Below are 6,247 nucleotides of genomic sequence, written 5' to 3' on the forward strand. Positions count from 1 at the left end.
ATCATCATCATCATCATCATCATCATCATCATCATCATCATCATCATCATCATTATCATCATCATCATCATCATCATCATCATCATCACCAAACGATCTCCTCATGGGGACTAAGACAATAAAAGGAAGAAAAAATATGGACTTATATTAAGATAGAGACAAACCTAATATATTGATGAATCTAAACAGAGATCAGATTTAGAATCTGGGAACGAACTGGGGAAGATCGTGGCCATTGAAGGAAGAAAGTTGAGTGTAATGTTATGATGAAGCAGAAGGATATAACCCTGAAGACAAAAAGCCACTGGTGGCTGTCATTGTATAGAATTTACAACCCTTTCAACACTGTAAGTGTATCTAAGTGTCGGGACTTTCGAATTTAACGCCCATCTGCAAGAGGATCTATCCAAACGGGTGGAGAACCTTTTAAAAATCCCCAAACAACCCAGGTTCGGAACACCCAATTGAGGATTTGAACCAGGGTCATCCTCTCTGTAGTCCAGCATGATACCAGGTGAGCTAACGGTGTACCTAAGGCAAAAGACAACTCACGAAAAGGAACAAAATGAAACGAAAGAGTGCAAAACATCGATCCTTTCCTTGTACTCAAGGCGACCCCGTAATTTTCTGGCTGGCAACGACCTAATAAGCCAGAAGCACCTCCATCACAGACTATGAAAATGTCCACAAAAGAAAAATCTAATGTTACCATCGTCTTTCGTGAAGGAGCAGTACTATTATTTTCGAGAATGAAGGGAATCGCCCCACCCCCATGTTCTTTTTTTAAGCATGCCATTATATTGAGAGTTACTTCTGAACGTACTCGCAATGAAAAATCAACATACACACCCTAGTTGTCTGGTAATTGAACTTGGTATGGTCAAAATGCAACGTTTCTGAATATCTGAACAGACTTTAAACCTCCGACCCCCCTCCCCCACCCCCCTTAATCGTACGCATATTCAACAAAATAGAATTAGGAAGATTGACCTGCACGTATATTTCACCCTGAACCTCTAGTAATAACCTGGCACTGTGTGGACGAGTGCCCCTACATCTTCATAGACGTAAAAGTTATATTGACATCGCCATAGCAACAGCCTAACAACCGGCGTCTGTGGCGTGGCGATTAGGCGCTTGGTTGTGCACGCATGAGACCTGAGTACGATTCCCAAGTGAGGAGAAACTTTTTATAGAATATCTCGATCTTTCTTCTGGAATGTATCCCTCTCAGCCTGGGTTGGCCCTGACAGGCGTACAAACACCTACATAAAAAAACCCCAACAAAACAAAATCATCAAATAAAAAAACAAACCAAAACAGCCCAATACTGTGTTTTATTGCCTGTCAGGGACAGTCAGGGAAGAGAAGGATACAACGTCCCAGCAGACAAACGAGAGATACTTGATGAAGAAACTTCCCTCATGGAAATCGAACTCACGTCTTCTGCGCACGATTGCTTGCCTCCAGACCACCACACTACGGACACTGGTTCACCCCGAACCTAGTCTGGGTGCCTTCAGCTGAAAAGGGCAATTAAAGTGTGGCATCGTGGTGGAATCGGGTTCTCGTAAAAATAATTAAATCGAAGAAACCGACATCAATTTTACCGTCCTTTGAGCAATTTATATCGATCTGTTTGTGGGTTGTTTTTTGTTTTTTTTTGGGGGGCGGTTGGCTACACATCATGTACATTCATTCAAAAACGCATTTCTAAGTCAAATTTTTTCCAAAACATTGATCAAGAGTACAAAAATATTAATTTGTAGTTTCTAAGGATTCTCAAGCTTTAGAAGTCACGAAACTTTGGTGGTCATTTTCTCTCTAATATTCCTTCTGACACCTAACGATTCCACCTCCTTTAATTGCAAATATCTTTACTTTATTCAAGACAGATGAGTATTCATTTTTCCTTCCAAAGTAAGACCAATGAAAAAGCTTTAAGATAACTCAAAAAGCCCAAAAATTAACGAGCGCCTTATTACACTGCGCCGCGACACAAATGGTTGGCGACTGAGTAAGGCTGTAACTGACCTGGGTTCAGATTCCTGAAAGGACGCCCCCCCCCCCTTCTACCCATCCCACTGAATCCACAACTCTTTGCTAATTATATAGCTGTCCATCAAGCCCTGTCAGGGACGTGCGGTAATCCATTAAGCCCACTTCCTCTGTAATGGGAACAGTGTCGTAAATGGAGTAAATCTCAGCTCATGCAAACGCCGGTAAAAAATTTGTAAATGCTTAACTTCCCCATCCGCACAATCCGGATAATTTAGGAGGAGCCCTGCTTCGACCTTGCCTTTCGGGGCCAACCGAGTCTGAGTGGGATTCAGGCATTCCAACAAAAAGCTGAAATTATTCGATAAAATAGACTTTTCGATGGGGAATCGGAATCACTTTATTTACATACAGCAACGATAAGCCTAACCGTTAGGAAACAGACACCCGTCAATTCATACAGAAATCGCCTACGCTATCCCAGTCAACAAGTGTAAGGAACACTGAAACGACGTAGAGGAGATTGAAAACGGAAACGACACAGGCAAATAATTAAAGGCGCATTTAATACCAACTTTTCAATCCTGGGTAATTCAAACCATTCGCAATTTGACACTGAAGAGAAAGGGCATCTTTCCCCAGAGAAAAAAAAAGGGGGTGGGGGGTCGATGGTCGACCGAGCGCATATTTTGTTTGAGGATGGAACTACTTGTATAACGTAGACCTGTATACTGTATATCTATCAATCAGTGTTCCATTTCACTTCCTCTCTCTCCGCCTTCTATTCTTTTTTGCCCTTTCTCCCAATCCCTTTTGCTCTCTTGGAAAGTTAAAAAGATGGTGTCAGGTGAAGACTGGTTGTATTCTATCAGAAGGAAGAGATCTGGTTACAGGAACTTCGGAAAACTATTGTGTACAAAGAAAAGGCTAGCGTCTTGCTCTCACATGTGTATTATTTACACCTACCTGTTTTTGTTGCTTTGTCTATGTCTTGCTGTTTCTATTCCTCCACCCCCTTTTATTTTGATCTCTCCCCCTTTCTTTTCCTTTCTCTCTTCCTCTTATGTTCAGCTCCTTTATCTCAAACACTTTCGCATTCGCCCACATCGGTAATCTACCTTACTCAATGTCTCAAACTAACTGGACCCCCTTTCGATGAAAGGAATGATTGGTGCATTAACATCAACTGAAAGTCATTGGCCTACTATATTCATATTCTCTTGAAATGGAGCAATAAATCTTGAGAGATGCATCAAATTAGGTCTAGATCTATACTCTCAAAACAAAATGCGCCTCGCGAAATATCACTTCCGGCACTTCCACTCAGGAGGACAGCAACGCAGATTTGTTTTGTTTCTCAGTGGAAGAATCACAAAGGCCAAAGAAGGACGGGAACTTTTTGTCAAATATATTTTTTAAAATTCAGGAAATGAATAATTCAAAAATCGAGCTCTGTCATGGGGACCTATCTAGATATCTAGATTCTATCTTTGTGCAGGTACTTGCCAACTTTCAACTCTGTAGCTGTCGTAGTTTTATGGCAAAAGTGACACATGTGTTTCCAAGTTGCCAAATAATAATAGATCTAGATACACTTTCTCTTTTATTCTCTAACTCAGTCACTCACTCTCACATGCTCTGTCTGTCTGTCTGTCAGTCAGTCAGTCTGTCTGTCTGTCTGTCTGTCTCCCCCCCCCCCCTCTCTCTCTCTCTCTCTCTCTCTCTCTCTCCCACACACACACACAAACACACACACAGGAAAACTCTCATCGCTCTTTGAATCAGTGTTTCTCACACACACACACACACACACTCACACACAGAGTATTATGCATCATCCTATCTTCCAGTATTCCTTACTCCTTTTTACTCAACATCATTCTATTTCGGACACCACTCGTCTCACGATCAATTAGCCCTTACATTCTGAACCTGTCATTCGATTTGGCCAGACCTGGCACCGGACAGAGCGTCTTGCTACTCGGCCCTGTTTGGCCTGAGGTCACGTGTCCGCATCTTGCCTGTAATGCCGGATATTATTTTTTTCTGAGCCTCTCCCGGTGTGGGAGGAGGGGAGCAAAACAAAGGATTAGGGGTAGAATGAAAGCCGTGCTCACATTTGCGACTAGCAGCTTAGGCTTGGGCGAGTTGGGTCTGAGCTCCTTATGTTGTCTGATCTAACTTCACTTCTTACATTTCTCTTCAAAACTCGGAAGTCATGTGGTGGTAAAATGTGTCGTGTGTAGAGCTGCAGTTTATCAATAGACTTGTATTGTATTTGTAATACTATCTTAAACTATCTACTGCCCCCCCCCCCAAAAAAAAAACAACCCAACAAAACAACAACAACAAAACAAAAGAAACTTTACCGCGGGAAAGCCTCAACTCTATAATTCTCCACCAAAGCGCACAAGTCACGCAAAAATTGACAGAAAGCAAGCTGAACCATTCGGAAGGAGAAACACGTAACAAAAACAACCGTACCATGGAAGCAGCAAGGGATACTCCGAAGATGCAGTTCACTGTTGAACAACGTATTTTTATGGTTGGAACATGTATCGAAACAAAGATCCCCATGCAGACATGGAATCTCTTCTGTAAACGGTTTGGGGTTAACACCAAAGACCGTAAGAAAATACTAAGTGACCCCAAGTCACATATGGCTCTTTTGAAAATAAAAACAAGAGATCAAGAACTAAAATCACCCATAGTATGATACCGATGCAGCTGTGCACTCCTGAGAATGCGGCAGTTGTGATAGAGTCTGTGAGCGAGGAAACTTAAAAAGTCAGTTTGTCGTCATAGTGTTGAATCAATTATTGTTAGCGAATCTGTTTGGTGCATGTTGAAAATAGGATCTGAAGTTTGAACCATACAAGATCCAGGTGTATCAAAGGCTGAGCAAATGGAAAATGTCATAGACAATTTCGCCAGGTGCCCCAGAGCGTGTATCGCCCAAAATGGACGTCACATGGAGCATGTGCTCTAACTTCCTTCAAACTTGAAACAAAACAAAAAATTAAAAAATGTCACATTAAATCCGGATGGTGACCAAGTGTGTCTGTGAAACCTTGTGTTTCTATCTCTGTTTTAACTGTTTTTATGGGTGTCTCCGTGGGTAACGGTGTTTTTTTTTTGTCACCTGGGTATGCATTCTGACGAAATTCTTGTTCATTATGGAGTGAAAGTGAACGGAGAAGATGGAGATATTCAGGACATGTTTTAAGAATGCAGGAGACAAGATTGCCCTTTAGGACATTACATTGGAGACCAACTGGAAAAAGAAAAAGAGGTAGATCAACTGGAACCTATAGAGGCACAATTAGAGATGAGGCAATCATCCATGGCCTGGATGTGCCGAGGTTGGAGGACGTGGCCAGGGACAGAAAAGCGTGTCGTCGCCTACACTCCGCCTCATGTAACTGACGGGATAGGGAGAGAGTAAGTAAGTAAGCAAGTATGGAGTACACTAGATCTATATTACTCAATATGGACTAAAAGGAAGGGCAAGAGGGGAAATGTGCTGCATGCACTCGGCTATAGCAAGAGTGGTGTTTTGCTGACCAATAGGCGCCCATGGTGCGCACTCTTCGCAGCGAAGTTTTTATAGAGAGTTAAGAACGACGGCCATGCCAATACACGATCTAAAATATTATAATTCCGGTCTACGAGTTTATCAAGGCTTGTGAGATAAAATACAACACTTTTACCAGCCACAGTCGCCCACTTCTTTTAACTATTTAAAGAGTCAACCCTGGTAAGTCACAGTTGCTATGGTGTAGACTCCATGAGGTTAAAAAATCCTCCAAAACATCACTACTGACAATGACTGATACATTTCGATCATCGACTGATAGGGACCTGCTCCAGGCTACTTGTGGTGCTTTAGGTCCGCTCGTATTAGTCAGAACTTAATCCGTCAAGTGGTCGCCTTGTAATTGGCTGCAGCCTCCAGTTAGATCTGGGTGTGACACAGATGAAAAGAACTCCCAATTACCTTGGAAACTCGACCATGCCGACTCGAATAGTTGAACAAATGTCCACGCTAATTTCGAGGAGGAACGAGTGTCGGAAAATCGATAGAGAGATGTTGCAAGAATACTTCGTGCTTGGTGTTTGGTTTAGGGAATGTTTGGAAGTTATGAGACCACGATCAAGACCACCAGGTGGTGGGATGAATGATGCCGGTGTGTGTCTGTGTGTGTGTGTGTGTCTGTGTGTGTGTGTGTGTGTGTGTGTGTGTGTGTGT

This window comes from Aplysia californica, unplaced genomic scaffold (genome assembly GCF_000002075.1).
Source record: "Aplysia californica isolate F4 #8 unplaced genomic scaffold, AplCal3.0 scaffold00111, whole genome shotgun sequence".
NCBI classification, from domain to species: Eukaryota; Metazoa; Mollusca; class Gastropoda; order Aplysiida; family Aplysiidae; genus Aplysia; species Aplysia californica.